The sequence below is a fragment of the Schistocerca piceifrons genome, unplaced genomic scaffold (genome assembly GCF_021461385.2).
Source record: "Schistocerca piceifrons isolate TAMUIC-IGC-003096 unplaced genomic scaffold, iqSchPice1.1 HiC_scaffold_550, whole genome shotgun sequence".
NCBI classification, from domain to species: domain Eukaryota; kingdom Metazoa; phylum Arthropoda; class Insecta; order Orthoptera; family Acrididae; genus Schistocerca; species Schistocerca piceifrons.
Genome location: NW_025728789.1, coordinates 154,835 through 172,663, shown reverse-complemented (window position 1 = coordinate 172,663; position 17,829 = coordinate 154,835).

Genomic DNA, 17,829 nt, shown 5'->3' with positions numbered 1-17,829 from the left:
GGATCTCTTATTGTAGGATGCGCTTAAATTTAATATTGGCATAAACTGAATTTAATGTGTAGTATTTTATGTGGCAGATATAAAAGTAAAAAAAAACATCAAAAGTAATGTTTTCTGTACCAGAAGTGTGATTTTTTTGGAAATGGCGGCTGTTACAGACTAGAAAGCAGTTTAAAGGATTTGGAATACCTGCAGCCATGGTATTTGCCAGTGACAAATTTTTTAATTTATTTTTGAAACAAATCAGATATAAATAACAGTCTTCTAATACAGCTCTCTCACTGCCAGATGCTTATTTAATTGAAGCATCTAGTTGGCAGTGTAAGAAAAGTATTAAGTGTCTTCACATCTTAACGACACATTGTGTATCAGGTGCAGTTTAATTTTGGAAATAAAGTACTCAGTTATGTGGAGCTTTATGAAATGTAACAGAATCTCAAGAAATTGAAACTAAGATGTTTGTGATACAAAAATGTTTCCACACAGCCATTTTATTCTGAAATTGCCAGACTAATACTGCAAAGGAATATTATGGCATAGCCACAGAGCACTCGCTGTATTATTATTTTATATAAGCTCACCAGCACAATTTAGGCAATAGTTGTTGTACTGAATCTGAAGTAAAACTGCGGTAGCCTTCAGTAATAAAACATGATCAAAATATAAAAAAAGTTGTTTTTTACTCTTCCTTTCCTCCTTTTATTTAATTGTGAATTTTGTTAACGAATGAATAATACCACAATTACTGTTAGCAGTAGAGAGCTGAGTATGCTGTTACAAATAGTGTGTATTCATGAAAATGAAAATACTATTTAAGAACCTGAATAACTGGAATGGGGGAAGAGTAGTAGTGGAAAAAGTAATATATACAGAGTTTCTTTTGTTCTAGATTAAGACTTCTATGTTTCTCTTTTGCATTGTTTTTGAAGAGGCTCCTCATTCAAAGTAATTTTTTTCCACAAAATGGTTGGCATGAAATTTTAGTTTGATGAACAGCAATTGGCAGATGGCAGTCTATGGCCTCTCTCTTACATTTCATTTCAAATGTACAAACCTAGCCACAGAAAAATCTGCAGTATCCCTCTTTGCTGGTGCAACTCAAAACATACACACTCTCCCTCTCCCCCCACCCTTCCCCCCTCTCCCCCACCCTTCCCCCCTCTCCCCCACCCTTCCCCCCCTCTCCCCCACCCTTCCCCCCTCTCCCCCACCCTTCCCCCCTCTCCCCCACCCTTCCCCCCTCTCCCCCACCCTTCCCCCCTCTCCCCCACCCTTCCCCCCTCTCCCCCACCCTTCCCCCCCCCCTCTCCCCCACCCTTCCCCCTCCTCTCCCCCACCCTTCCCCCTCCTCTCCCCCACCCTTCCCCCTCCTCTCCCCCACCCTTCCCCCTCCTATCCCCCACCCTTCCCCCTCCTCTCCCCCACCCTTCCCCCTCCTATCCCCCTCCCTTCCCCCCTCCTATCCCCCTCCCTTCCCCCATCCTCTCCCCCTCCCTTCCCCCTCCTCTCCCCCTCCCTTCCCCCTCCCTTCCCCCCTCCCTCCCCCCTCCCTTCTCCCCTCCCTCCCCCCTCCTCTCCCCCTCCTCTCCCCCCTCTCTCCCCCCCTCCCTTCCCCCTCCTCTCCCCGTCCTCTCCCCCCTCCCTTCCCCCTCCTCTCCCCCCTCCCTCCCCCTCCTCTCCTCCTCCCTTCCCTCCTCTTCCTCCCTCCTCTCTCTCTCGCCCCCCCCAATCGTCTGCTTCCTCTCCCTCCTTTCCCAATCCTTATCTGCTGGGCTTTAGAAAGGATGGTAGGAGAGTATTTAGCCCATAATTTTTACACTTTTTACATTCTTCTGAATGAATGTGTGTTGTTTATTTATTATTAAATATTCAGCCAAACATAAATTGAAATAGTCTGAGGTGAAAGCCGGATGTCAATGTCCGACGGGCACAGCATTTCGGCAAGTGACCATGTTGCCATCATCAGGTACGCTGATGAACTAATAACCTGAGAGCTGTTGCAAGAGCACAGATGGTGTCAGCATGTACCCTTGCACCCAATCTTGACTGGAGTGACTTGGCAGTGGGAGGAGAGGCGGAGATGCTGCACGCAAACCCATACCTTGTTGTGGACCACTTTCAGAAATAAGTTCAAATCGAGAGGGGTGGGGCGGTGGGAGATATGCCCTGCACAACTCTCAGGCATTAATTTGTCTGCACATCTGATGATCACAATGTGGTCACTTGCCGAAATATTGTACCCGATGGGACACGGATGTCTGGCTGTTCACCTGTGACCTATGTCATCATGAATTATGTTGAGACAAGTTACAGAATCACAAACATAAAACATCATTTGAAATGAAAAAAAGTGTAGATAAATGGGAAAAAGATGCTGGCATCCTCTAATATTGAACTGCTGAAGCGCAACCTACACCCATTTGAATGTGCTTACTGTGCTCATCCCTTTGTTTCTATCTACAATTTTTATCCCGCACACTTCTTTCCATTGCTGAATTGACAATTCATGTCTCAGGGTGTGCCATATCAATTGATCCCTTCTTTTACTCAGGTTGTGCCATAAATAACTTTTTTCCCCTCTTTCAATTCAGTACCACCTCATTTTTCATTCTATCTATCTATCTATCTATCTATCTATCTCTCCCGCCGCCTGCCTATCTTGTCTGTCTGGCTGTGTTTCGTCATTCTTCTGTAGCACCTCATTTGAGAGTCTTCTATTTTCTTCGTGTCTGAACTGCTTATTGCCTATGATTCACTTCCATAGAAGGCTACATTCCAGACAAATACCTTCCTAAAAGACTTCTTAACACTTGCATGTGTATTAGGTATTAACGGACTCCTCTTTATAAAAATGCTTTTCCTGCTGTTGCCAATATTCAGTTAATATGCTCTCTTATTTTGCTCATCATATTCTTTTGCTGCCAATAGTGCTTCAGTCCTCAGCATTGTCTGATTTGACAACAGTCCATTACCTTTGTTTTACTTTCGTTTACATTAATTTTATGACTTCTTTTCAAGACACTATCCATTCTGTAAAACTGCTCTTAAGTCCTTTGCTGGCTTCAACAGTGTCCTCGACAAACCTCAAAAGCCTTCACCCCCCCCCCCCCCTCCCATCTCCCTCAACTTTGATTCCTTCCCTGAATTTCTCTTTGGTTTCCTTTGCAGCATGCCCAGTGTGCAGATTGAATAACATTGGGGACAGGCTACATCCCTGTCTCACTTCCCTCATAGCTACTGCTTCCCTTTTATGTCCCCCAACTGTTGTAATTGCAGTCTGGTTTTTGAACAAGTTGTAAATAACCTTTTGCTGTCTGTATTTTATCTCTGCTACTTTCAAAATTTCAAAAACTGAAATCCAGCCAAAGTTGTCCAAGTCTTTCTGTAACTCTGTGTTTCTTAAGCTTATCTTCTAGAATAATTTATAAGATCAGTATCGCTTTGCATGTTTCTACATTTCCCTATAGTCCAAACTTATGTCCCTGGGGTTGGCTTCTATCAGTTTTCCATTCTTCTGTAAGTAATTCATGTCAGTGTTGTGCAGTTGGGACTTAATAAACTGATGCTTCGATGATATTCACATCTGTCAGCACCTGCTTCCTTCGAATCAAAATTTTTACATTCTTCTTGAGGTCTGAGGATGTTTCACGTGTCTCATATATCTTGCACACCAGCTGGAATAATTTTATCATGACTGGCTCTCCCAAGGATCTTGGTTACTCTGGGTGAGAGTCATTACTCAGTGGCCTTGTTTCCACATGGCTCTGTCAAATTCTTCTTGCAATACTATACCTCCCATCTCACCTTCACGTACTTTCTCTTCTCTGTTTATAATGTCGCCATCTAATTTGTTTCTCTAATGTAGCTCTGTAAATTCCTTCCAACCTTCAGCTTCCCTTCCCTTGCTTAGATATAGCTTATCAACTGAACTCTTCATACAGTTGTTCCTCACTGTCCAATGGTTAATGAACTGGGAGGATATTCCACTGGGTTCTGTTGCTGTGATGGTGGAATTTGTTTCAATTCTTTCTTAGTGTGGTAAATGGTTCTTGCTGATTTTAGAGCAAATAGACCTACTACACTACAAACACAACTCATCCGAAAGATGTTTGAATCTGATTCAGGGTTGACCTTCGATTACCCAGTCCTGCAAAACACCCGAGTTATGCCAATTGTGGTGCAATTGTTCTTGCGTGTCTGTAGGAGCATTATTGTACTGATAAAAATCCAATAATCCACAAAACCAAGCTATACCACAGTGGTGCAATCTTAAATGCCATCTAGCTCTGCAAATGATGAAGAGTGTGAAAGAATGTATTATAAAGGAAATTAATAAAATCAAGTTAGACAAACATTTAATTGTGGTGAAGGGTTAGAAATTGGTGATATGGTAAGGAAGAGGAGAATATGGACTGGGGAGGAAGGAATGGAAGGAAGCTCTCTTGTAGAATTATGCACAGAAAACAATCTAATTGTTGTTATGGTTTAAGAATCAAGAAAGAAAGTTGAATACTGGAAAGTTATCAGAAACTTGAGATAGATATATTTGTAAACAAGGTTTTAAATTGTGTAATGTTTCCGGGGACAGAAGTGGACTTGGACCATAGTTTATTGAATATAAGCTAGAGATTAAACCTCAAGAAACTACAGAAAGGTAAGAAATCAAAGAAATGGGGCCAGCGTAAATTGTAAAAAGCCAGAAGTTGCTGAAAGTTTCAAATGAAACATTAGGCAACAGCTGGATGACACAGTAGAGATTGAATTTAACTGATGAAAGGAGGAAGTATAAAAATGAAGTCAGCTAAAGAGAATACCGATATCTAAAAAGTGAGACTGACAGAAAATGCAAATTACAAAGCAGGAAGAGTTGGAGGAAAACTGAAAGGCTACAGAAAGAAGCTCTACTATGGAAAAGAAAGAGTCTTCATGTATGAAAATTGAATAAACATTTGGAGAAAAGAGAAGTATTTAATGAATATCAAGAGCTCAGATGACAAGCCAGTGTACTAGGCAAAGAAGGGAAGTGGGAAAAGTAAATGTAGTAAATGTGGGGTTTAAACTGCCTACCTTATTTGCTCGAGCACTTTGTCTTTGATACCATGAAACAGATATCTTTTACTCATATCTCAGAGGTGGTAGTATGGACCAAAACAAGGAAGAAATGTCCAGTAAACACGAGCTCTGAAGTGCATACCTTAAGAGGTATGAGCACTTGGTCATCTTTACTACTGTGAAACGCACCTCTTCTGCTGGACAAGTACTCATACAGCAACCCTTTAAGGTATGCTTTAGACCTCGTGTTTACTATACAATTTTTTCTTGTTGTGTTCTATACTACCTCCTCTCAAAATATATAAAGTGAGAAGCTTGCAGTAGAAGAGACTTGTTTCACATTACTGAGATTAAGTACTTGTACCTCATAAGATAGGCATTTGAGCCCATTTGTGCTTAAAATGATTTCCCCCGTCATATCCCTGAATACTGATCATTCCTCCAGACACCCTGTATACAGGAAATACACAGAGAAAATGAATTAAAAGACAATACTATAAAAAGGGAAGTGGAAATAGATGGAGAGGAGATAGTAAATGTATATGTGATACTGTAAGAATAATTTGATAGGACACTGCAGGACATAATTCGAAACAAGGCACCTGGAGTAGATGGCATTCTAACAGAATTATTCAGAACCTCTGAAGAACATACCATGTCAGATATTACCCACCCCATCCCCACCCCCTCCCCCATTAGATGTGCAAGATATATATATATCTCTCTAAAAACAAAGATGATGTGACTTACCGAACAAAAGTGCTGGCAGGTCGATAGACACACAAACAAGCGCAAACATACACACAAAATTCAAGCTTTCGCAACAAAATGTTGCTTCATCAGCAAAGAGGGAAGGAGAGGGAAAGACGAAAGGATGTGGGACACAAGCAGACAAAATTTTGTTGTAGCTCATATCGAATGTATTCCTCTCAAAAAAATTTTTAATCAAATCTTCGTTTTGTTATAGTGCAGGTGGAAGTAGAGCGTTGAATCTGTCCGAGGTTTGCTTTCAATTACGAAATTATGGATAAAATTTAAGTGTGCACCTGATGAAAAATTTTAAACATAGGCATATGACACTGACTCCACAAAGGAATAATTTGAAAAATTTTCATTATTCTTATAATTAATTGATTTATAGATCCACTTGCAAATAAATATCATTAATGATGACGTATGTTCATTTAACAAATCATCCACTCGCAGAATCTTCTTTGTCCTCTTATGAACATTTATGGAAATATATTTCAACAATTATGTCCATAATATGAAACACACAACTGCTATTCTTAAAATGTTAATTAAAATTCTTAAATTAATTCTCCTGGTAAAGAAGGCATAATGAAAAATCTAAAAATTATAATAATTTTCTCTCGCGCAACCAGATAGTTTCTTCAATTGTTTGCAACAGTGACATTATCGACTGTTGCTTCATTTCACAGTTCATTTGTTTTCTTGCGCGAACAGCGCACATCATACACACAGCATATTTACCTACATATCCCACAATGTTCAAGTTTCACACGCAATTCTCACATAAGTGCCGTGTCTTGAGGAAATGTAGATGCACTTTCATTGTATATCACTGTGGCTTCTGCTCATAGTCCACACTTACAAACACTGGTAATTAATAAATTCTTCTACCTATCTTAAAATTTTTGTGCTAAACTATCACAGGAGTAATCTCACTCTCTTAACCTCTAGACAACATAAACTTCTTGATATTTATATACACATTCGACTCATCGTCAAATTCCACTCTAAATTCTTCTCCATATTTGGTATCACAGATCTACGATCCTTCAAAAAATTTCTTAATATCATTATGCGGGAATAATCCCTTTATTCTTTTCGATTCGGGATATGCCAACAAGTATGATCCAGGATTTGGTATATTTACAATAACATACGGTCCGGTATAAATAAGATTCCATTTCTTTATGTTCTTCATCAGTTTTGAGGAATGGATGTGTCGCCTCAAAACCTTTTCTCTAAGATGAAACGTCTGAATCCGGTAAATCTGTTTATCATATGTAATTTCCATTGTATTGCCTTTTTAGTTAAATTGACAAGTGCGAGTCGAATCTTTTCCTCCCATTTTAAATTCTGGTCTTCATAGTTTGGCAGATGGTTTATCCAGAAGTTCTTTTCAATCTGACTAAACATAAGCTCTGTTGGAGTAAAGTTAGTTGAGATATGTGTCATATTATTAAATATTTGTTCAAATTCTGACAAATAATCAGCCCATCATGTTTGTTTACTGTGACAGTATGTACGCATAAATCGGTTTAATTCTCGGAAAACTCGTTCTATTGAACTACCTTGTGGATGGTAACATGATGTCAAAATTTGTCGAATACTAAGTTGTGTTAATGTTTGCTTCCATTTAAACCCAGTAAAAATTCTGGCATTATCTGTAATTATGGATTTCGGTAAACATACATGCGGAAGATAGCCACGCACCAATCTCACTACAACACCTCTGGCAGTAGCACACTTTAATGGATATAGTTTTACATATTTTGTAAACACGTCAATGAATCCAACAATGAATTTGACTCCTCCTCTTGATTGTGGGAGAGGGCCGCAGATATCACACGAAATTAACACCCTTGGCTGTCGTGGAATAATTGAATGCAGAACATGCTTACTACCTCTATTATCCGGTTTTGCCTTTTGACAGAGTAAACAGTTTTGTATTATGTGGTGCACTTTTCTCCGAATATTCGGAAAATAACAGTATGCTCCTATTTTATTGGCACATTTAATTACACCAAAATGTCCCCATGATAAGTGGGTAAACCAAATTAATTTTTCCTCATATTCCTTCAGGATACATACACACCACCGTGGATTGTTGTCCTTCCCACATCTGAAGAATAATACTCCATTTACTAATTTATAATGATCTAAACTAGCCCTTGAATTTTGTTGTTCCTTTAGCTGAATTTTCTTCCATTGAGGGTCTTTTCGTTGTAAATTTCCCATATCTCTACAAAGATGTACATAATAAGTCTTGTAGATATTGTCCTGCAACAGTAATACTGGAAAATCCAAAGTATTTACTGATTCTATTTCCGGCATTAAACCTTCTGGGGATCTTGACAGTGCATCCGCAATAATATTTTCTTTGTCAGACACATGAATAATTTTAAATTGGTACTGTTGTAGTGTCATTGTCCAACGTGACAGTCTAGGATGTAATAATTTACATGTTTGCAAAAAGGTTAGTGATTGATGGTCACAATACACAATCGTTTTCGAGCCATATAAATAATAGTTAAACTTCCTGAATGCCCAGATAACAGCAAGTGCTTCAAGTTCTGTGGTCGTATAGGCTCTTTCACAGGGCGATAGCAAATGCTATCGGACAGAATGTTGGTACCCCCTTTTATTTTCCTTATTTGGAAGAGACAAGCACCTAATCCAACATCCAATGAATCCGTGGACAGACAGAACTCATAATTCAAATCAGGGTGATATAATAAGGATGCGTTAACGAGTTGGTCTTTAATGTCTCGAAAAGCTAGTTCACATTCTTCAGTCCATTGCCATGGCACATCCATCCGCAGAAGCCGGTTTAATGTCTCAGAATTCATGGCTTGAGTCTTTATGAAAGTAAAGCAAAATGAGACTTTTGTAAGTTTACTGTAATTCCGGTTTTCTTGAAAACAGCAAAAATCCTTTCCAAAATATGCAAATGCTCTTCCCATGTTTTCGTGGCTATTAATAAGTCGTCAACACACAGAGTTATACGACTACGCAATTCTGGTCCAAGAACATAATCCAACGCTGAAATAAATATTCCGGCACTAATATTAAGTCCGAACGGGACAACTCTAAATTGGTAACTTCTCCCAGCATAGATAAATGCGGTATATTTCCTAGATTCTTCATCCATTTGGACCTGCCAGTACGAACTTCTCAAATCAACACTAGTTAAATACGAAACATCCTAGAAATTTTGAATTAATTCATCTATATTTTCCGGATGAGTTCTTACAGGTACTATTATTTTATTAATCTCTCTCGCATCCAGAACTAATCTAACGTTATCTCCAGGTTTTTGGACGACTAAGAGCGGAGAACAATATGGACTAGTTGATGGCTCAATCAAGTTCCATTCTAACATTCTATTTATCTCCCTTTGAACGGATTGTTTTAAACGCCAGGGGATCGGATAGTGCGTGTAACAGTAAGTCTGATGTGGCTTCACTTGTAGGTGACAAATATACTCTTTAATAGTTCCTGGTTTCTCATAAAAAATCTCTTCATATACCCCTAACAAATAATGAAGCTGCTGTCTTTGTTATCCGGTAAGCTGATTTGATTCACTAGCTTTTATCATTGTTGTTTGGTTAAAGTCCTCCTGTTGTATCAAACCCTTTGAAAGCTCCTTCTAACGGTTTGTAGTGTCAATTAATTGAATTATGGCACCCCGACAATATTTTTCATGCACCGTTTCCTTTCTATTTAAATCCAGTGCTATCTCTTCTCCATTTAATCTAAATTTAACTATTCCTTCCAAAAAATCAATCTGACAATCGTACTCCTGCATACTCCCAGTACCAAGAATACAGTCCACTAATAACTTCTCCACTACAAGGAACGTGCATTTTATTGCTACATTTTCCATTTTCATCTCTAATTGTGTTTGTATTTTGACATTGGGAGAGCGTGCTCCAACAGCTCCGATGATTTTGCAGTTCTGTACTGGCAAAATTGGTACCTTCCTCTTCCTAATAATTCTCCGAAAAAGAGCGCCTGAGATGACATTGGCGGAAGCGGCGGTGTCTAATATCACATTCGTTGGAACTTCCTCATTTCAACAAATACTTCCGATACCGGATCACTCGATCTGTCATTATGACACGTTATTAAATCCTTTGTTAACACTTCAGTCAACAGCTCACCATCATCATATCTTAACGATTGTAATTTTACTGTTTCGCCCCTAACAGTTCCCCTGACCGCTCCTCCGGGGCACGATGCGGTCATGTTTAGTTTGACGGATTGTTGGTCCGATTGGTATTTGTCTCTTCAGCTACTTCAGTGATTATCGGTTGTTGTGGTGAAATCTGCCTATGTTGTCTTGCTTGATTCGTGTAATTATTGTTGTTGTTCTGCTGGTGTTGGTAGAACTGTCCTGTGTTGCCATACATTGGATTATATCGATTAAAATTCCTACTGTTCTTAAAATAGCCCCTCGCTGCACCATTACTAAAGTTTCCATTATGGCAATAATTATTGTTTGCATTTTGTCCATTGCTAAGTCTCCTCGGAAAGTGTAGTTGGTTATGATTATTGTTACTGCTACCATTACTGCCATTCCCACTCGAGTTGCAGCTCGGATTCGCATCTATTGCTCTTCTTTGATATGACATTTCTCTTGCCCTTTTATTGTCCTCCTCAATTATATCAATACGATCAAGCGTAGTCATAAATGAGTCTATATCCTTATCATTTATATATAACAGCTGATTCCTTATACTGGTGGGTAGTCTGGACTTGAGTATTCTAAGTATATCCGGCAAAGGAATCGGTACATCCCAATACAAAGATTTATTAATGTATTTCTCAAAATATCTCTAGAAAATGAGAAAGGCTCAGGATATAATACTTCCTGCCTAAGTCTTTCTTGTACTCCAGCAGACCAATATTTTGCTAGAAAAGCCTGCTCAAATTCTTTGTAACATTTACAAGAAGATGTTTGTTCGGATGCCCACAATGCTCCTGTTCCTTGTATGTATCCAGATACAAAACTAATCTTTTGCCATTCTGTCCAAGATCGTGGAAATAGACCTCTGAAACTTCGAATAAAGACTACAGGATGAACATTCCTTTTTTCAGGGTTAAAGATTTGAAATTGTCTCTGTTTAATCATCTTTTCCTCAACGGTACCTAGATTCCAAAAATCATCCCGTTCGTACTCTTCCCTGTGGCCATCCGTTATATCGAATCTAACTTGTGACGTTCCAGTTCTGTCTACATCGGATCTTGACGTGGACGGAATTTCACGCGCAGATTGAGAATGTTGTTTCCTACTTCTCACTGTTTCTAAATCATCCTGCGAGAGATTTAGCGATCTTTCGATATTTTCTTTGCAACGCGAGAATTCTTCGCCAAGTTGTTCTCGAACTTCCTTTAACCCTTTGTTGAAAAAATTCTCCTCGGAACTCTCTGAAATTGACTGTAAAGCTACTTTCACAGTTTCTTCTATGGTTTCCGAAGGAAAATTTTGCCGCTCTAATGTCATTTCTGAAAACTTTCCCGCAAGTACATTCATTCTATGTTCCACTGTCTCCTGTTTTTCCTTCACTTCGTCAAATTGATTCTTTACATTATCTTGGGATTCTATAATTTCTGGTATCATAGCTACGGAACACTGTATGTTCTCTTGAGCTTGTATTACTTGAGGAAACAGTTCTACTTGTTTTTGTATCGTGTCAATTTTGACGGACACATATTCGGTTAGTTCCGCTTTTAATTTACTATTGTTTTCTTGGCATTGTTGGCGGACCTGCTCAATTTGAGCAATAAGATTCTGTTCGGTCCTTTCTGCCTGTTCTTTTATTTCCAGTGTCTGGGTATTTAATCTCTGATCTAATTCGGTAAAGGTTGCTCTTAATTGATTTTGTAATTCTGTTTGATTTTCGGCTAATTGATTTTGGAGTTCATTTTGTATAACGGATAAGTCTCGTTTTACCTCCGCTTGGCCTTCGGCTAATAGAGACAACTGTTGCATAATAACAACTAATGTGTCAACAACAGTCTGATCAGCTGTTGTATGAATGTTTTCTGAACCAGCGGGATTATTTATATTGCTACCGCTAGCCACAACAGTCTCAGAATTGCTGTCCGTGGCCTCTGCTCCTGCGCAAACAGCTGAAGGCTGTTGCACTTCTCGTTGCTGATTCAATGACATTTTAAATGCCGCTCTAGTCAATACCATTAAATAACTGTCAATATCAGGTTCTAATCACTAAATACTTCAAATTTACTGTCGTAGACACACTTAACTTTCAAATTACTTCACAGATGGTATAAACTTCAATGCCCAGATACGAAAATCACACAATATGCAGTTCTGCAATCTAACTACTATCTGGAAAAAAGTTGTTTCTAAATTGATTTCAAACTATTTTAACTACAGGATAAAAAAAATTAGATTTCTCTGGCCTTGTTCTGTAGTCTCGGTGTTGTCCAATAGTTGAAATCGTTTCTTGGTATCGGCAATCTTTTACTATGGGCACCGAATCTCTCTTCAGATTAGTTACCTCTCGTTCTCGTTGGTTTTCATGAAACAAAAAATACATACATTATATAACAATCCAAGAGAGTCCTGTCACACTGGCGCCACTGTAATTTTTTCCTCCTATCTACGTAATTCTGTAGCTCTCAATTCGTTCGAGCAATCAATCATTCATGATAAGAAACACAGTCATAGCTCAGTCACTCAAAATGATTCTGAAATTTTACTTGTTAGAATGAAATCAGGCGATGATTCTTCTTCTCTGCAGGCTCGTGCTTTGCGGCAGTCTGCTAATCTGTACAAATAAAATGCCTTGTAATTTTGGGAGCGTTGTATAATCAGTCGGGAAACCTCATATCAAGCGGATATTTGGCTTTGATGAAGTTTAACCTTCCGAAGAAGTAATGGAGCTCTTGGATTATTAAATGCAGGTTCGTATCCAGTCTTTCGGAAGCTCCCTTCCGATTAACAGCTACGCAGTATATCGATAAATATCATTAATTCTCAAATTTCAAATACACACCTTTTATGTGAAGGAGCAATCTGTATATATTTCCTTTTAATCGTACAGTTCGTATCAGTTATCTTCTGTGATAAATCTCAATAATCTGATTACAGTTCATCCAAACCAAGCTCAGGCTAATCGGCACGAAGACAATCTCGGAAGCCCCCCCCCCCCCCCCTTTTTTTTCTGACAACCACCAGAGAGAGTACTACAAAGAATACTTATGCGCTCATGGCATAGCTATTGTATGAACTACTTTTCGCATGGATTCTGCGAGTATGAAGATAGAAAATTAGTAAACGTCATTCAAGGGTAGAATTGTATCTGACTAATTCATCGAATATAAAGAGATATTACAGGAAGTATAATGAATAAGTGGTTCACTTTGTAATTGACTTCAGAGGAGCAAAAAGCATCTGTGATACCTCGTGCAGTTTTTGTGATTAAGCTTTTTCTGTGTGGATACATATTACTTAGTGTTCCACAGGCTTCAATATTGGGACTACTTCTGTTCTTGCTATATAAAAATTACCTTCCATCTCATTTATTTATTTATTTATTTATTTATTTATGTTGTGTTCCGTAGATCCAGGTAACGAGTAATTTGCAAGAGCATGGAATGTGTCAAATTTTACACATTTCAATATAATTTACATGAATACTACAAAAGATACATTGTAAAGAAGGTGTCAACTAAGCAACTTATATGTACAGTTAACAGAATATTGTTGTACACTGAGGCAGGATTGTATATACTACAATTTACATAAATACAATAAAAATACAATGTAGATAAGATATCAAGTAAAGATCATATATCCAATATACAGAGAATATATATAATAAAATAAATACATAAGTGAATACAGAAAACCAAATTATTATTTATCTTTCATCGTGTGATTAAAAGTATTTGTAAAAAAATTGTAGATTTAGTGGCAGTATTCATTTGCTCTTATAAATCCATTGATTGTATGAAACTATTTCTCTGTTAGGTACTCTTTCAGGATTTGTTTGAATTTGGTAACTGTTTATGCAGACATTTGATATGTAGTGGGAGTGCATTAAACATCTTAATGCTGGAATAATAAGCACTCTTTTGAACCGAATTTAGACTTTTCAATTCAATGTGTAGATTATTTTTGGCTCTTGTGTTGTAGTCGTGATATTCATCGTTGTCTTTGTACAGAGAGAAGTTTTTACAGACAAAGGTCGCAAGGAAGAAATATACTGTGAGGAGATGGTAAGGAGCCCCATCTTTTGACACAAGTTCCTGCAAGAGTGTCTGTGACGGACACGACTCATTATTCTGATGGCTTTTATTTTGAGCAGTGGCCATTTTTTTTGCAAGAGGTTGATTTCCCTAAAATATAATAGCATAAGACATTATTGAATGAAAGTAGGCAAAGTAGGAAGCCTTAATGGAATCCTCTTCAGTCACAGAAGCAATGATTTGTAGTGTATTCAGGGTGAAGCGAAATTCATGCAGTTGGGCTTCGTAGTGCGACTCCTCACATGCCAGTGATAAAAAAATGTCTTGAAATTTTGTCCAGTGAGGACATCAGGCAGAAAGAGGACGTTAGAGAGTGGCAGTCTGGCAACACTGTAACCACATGGTAACTACCTCTGTCAGCACATATTACTCATGCTGTGCAGTTGGTGCAGTGGATAGAGTTTTGGGTTAGCCTGCAGGAGGTCGAGGATTCGATCCTGAATTGAGGCACGTTTTTTATATTTGCTAATTTTATTTTGACATTTCATACTGTAATAACACCATTTCTTAGGTCACATGTGTCCTAAATGTACAACATTTTGTAATGCTGAATGTAATCAATATTTGGTTAGACAAATAGCATATGGACATTTGAAAAAAATGACCCTCCGACTCAGAGTTGCAATATTAAAGGTTTTGGCTGGTTTCATTGTGTAGGGGCTGGAATTCGTAGTCACTGCATTACAGGCCAACTACTGTAGAGTGTACAGTATACGATAAGAATACACACATGAATCCAATGGTCAAAGGCACTTGGCAATTGTGAGTTATGAAAGTAACATATAAATTTATAAATGAAAGATTGCAATTAAATAAAATCTACAGGTACTATCTTAATGACTTTAAATGATGAGTACGGTAGTAGAAGTACTTGTGAGAATGCAGTATATTTCTGCAAAACACTTATTTGTGTCGATGGTCCAGCAATTAAAAAATAAGTTGAATAACGGAAACAATAGATTCCTACTGCACGTAATTAGTTGTGAACAACAAGATAGCTCGCGAGATGTTCATTTCTAAATGCATATTATATCTTCACTGTAGAAACATCAGAAATCTCACAAGTTCACAGGTCAGCACTTCGAAGTATTTCCACCCTCCTCGTGTCCTGTGCAACTGTCCCTCGCGCCGCATCGTTCCGAACTACCTCGTGTCCACTCCGGAAACGATGCTCCTCCCCAACCTCCATATGTCTCTCTTAGTAACGAGTGCTGTGATTGGCTAGAGCGCTCCCTCCATGTCTCCAAGCCAACATACACTCACTAACATAGTGAAACACTTTCGACATACTGGATTTACATTTAAATAACTTGAAATTAAGTGAATATTCCTATGGCTGGACCACAAATACCCTCTAACACACATTATTAAATACATAAACAAATTAAATAGACATATATCAAAGGAATAGCAAGCAAAAGTAGGCCAGTAGTCTAATGTCTCTGTGATTTCTAAAACACAGTAAATAATTGACCAATTTATTCATGAATAGCATAAAGGGAATATAAACAAAGACATAGAGGAATAAATATATTTATAAGCATGCTGCTACCATTTTTTTCGTGTAACTGTGGAGTACTTGTGGCCTGACGTGATCGATAGTAATTGGCCACTTTGACCTTCAATAATTCGTGTACTATTCAAGTTACATGCCTGTAATTTATACCAATTTAGGTTTACACGAATAGCTTTCTAAAGACATGTCGATTGATGAAATCGGATGAAGCAGTTTAGATTTTGGAAATTCGTTGCTGGCTGTTACTTGTATAATTTACCATCTGATTTATTTATTTATTTATTTATTTATTTATTGTTCCGTGGGACCACATTTAGGAGAAGTCACCATGGTCATGGAACGAGTCAATACATAAAATTATAACACTATTGTAGAAACAGATAAAATGAAATATAAGAAACATATTCAGGCGACAAGTCGTTAGTTTAAATAAAGAAAATCAAGAATGTAACACTGGAATTTGCTTAATTTTTTTAGCTCTTCCAGGAGCTCCTCGACAGAATAGGAGGAGTGAGCCATGAGGAAACTCTTCAGTTTAGACTTAAAAGTGTTTGGGCTACTGCTAAGATTTTTGAGTTCTTGTGGTAGCTTATTGAAAATGGATGCAGCAGAATACTGCACTCCTTTCTGCACAAGAGTCAAGGAAGTGCATTCCACATGCAGATTTGATTTCTGCCTAGTATTAACTGAGTGAAAGCTGCTAACTCTTGGGAATAAGCTAATATTGCTAACAACAAACGACATTAAAGAAAATACATACTGTGAGGGCAATGTCAAAATTCCCAGACTATTGAATAGGGGTCAACAAGAGGTTTTCGAACTACACCATACATAGCTCGAACAGCCCATTTTTGAGCCAAAAATACCCTTTTTGAATCAGAAGAATTACCCCAAAAAATAATACCATATGACATAAGCGTATGAAAATATGCGAAGTATACTACTTTTCGTGTTGAAATGTCACTTATTTCAGATACTGTTCTAATGGTAAATAAAGTGGCATTTAGTTTCTGAACAAGATCCTGAACATGGGCTTTCCACCACAGCTTACTATCTATCCGTACGCCTAGGAACTTGAACTGTTCCGTCTCGCTTATAACATGCCCATTCTGTCTGATTAAAATGTCGGTTCTTGTTGAATTGTGGGTTAGAAACTGTAAAAACTGAGTCTTACTGTGATTTAGCATCAAATTATTTTCCACAAGCCATGAACTTATATCATGAACTACATTATTTGATAATGTTTCAATATTACACACAAGATCCTTCACTACCAAGGTGGTGTCATCAGCAAACAGAAATATTTTTGAATCACCTGTAATACTAGAAGGCATATCATTTACATAAATAAGAAACAGCAGTGGCCCCAGCACCGATCCCTGGGGAACGCCCCATTTAACAGTGCCCCATTGGGACTGAACATCATTACCACTCTCAATATTGCGGAGGATTACCTTCTGCTTTCTGTTCTTAAAGTAGGAGGCGAACCAATTGTAAGCTACTCCCCTTACTCCATAATGTTCCAACTTCTGCAATAATATTTTGTGGTCAACACAGTCAAAAGCCTTCGTTAAATCAAAGAAAACACCTAACGTTCACAACCTTTTATTTAATCCGTCCAAAACCTCACAGAGAAAAGAGACTATAGCATTTTCAGTTGTTAAGCCATTTCTAAAACCAAACTGTACATTTGACAGCAAATTATGTGAATTTAAATGCTGCAGTAACCTTGCATATACAACCCTCTCGATAACTTTAGCAAACACCGATGACATAGAAATAGGTCTATAATTGTTAACATTATCCCTGTCTCCCTTTTTATAAAGTGGCTTCACTACCGAGTACTTTAATCGGTCAGGAAACCGACCACTCCTAAAGGAAAAGTTACAGATATGGCTAAGTACTGAGCTAACATACGTGGAACAATACTTCAGTATTCTGCTAGATACACCGTCATATCCATGAGAGTTCTTGGTCTTTAGAGATTTAATTATTAACTCAATCTCCCTCTTGTCAGTATCATGGAGGAGCATTTCAGGTAACAGTCTCGGAACACTTTTTTCTAAGAGCGCTATATGATTCCCTGTTGGGACTAGGTTTCTATTTAGTTCACCTGCTATATTCAGAAAGTGATTATTAAGTACTGTACATATATGCGACTTATCAGTAACACGGACATCCCCACTACGCACTGATTCTATATTCTCGACCTGTCTCTGCAGACCAGCCAC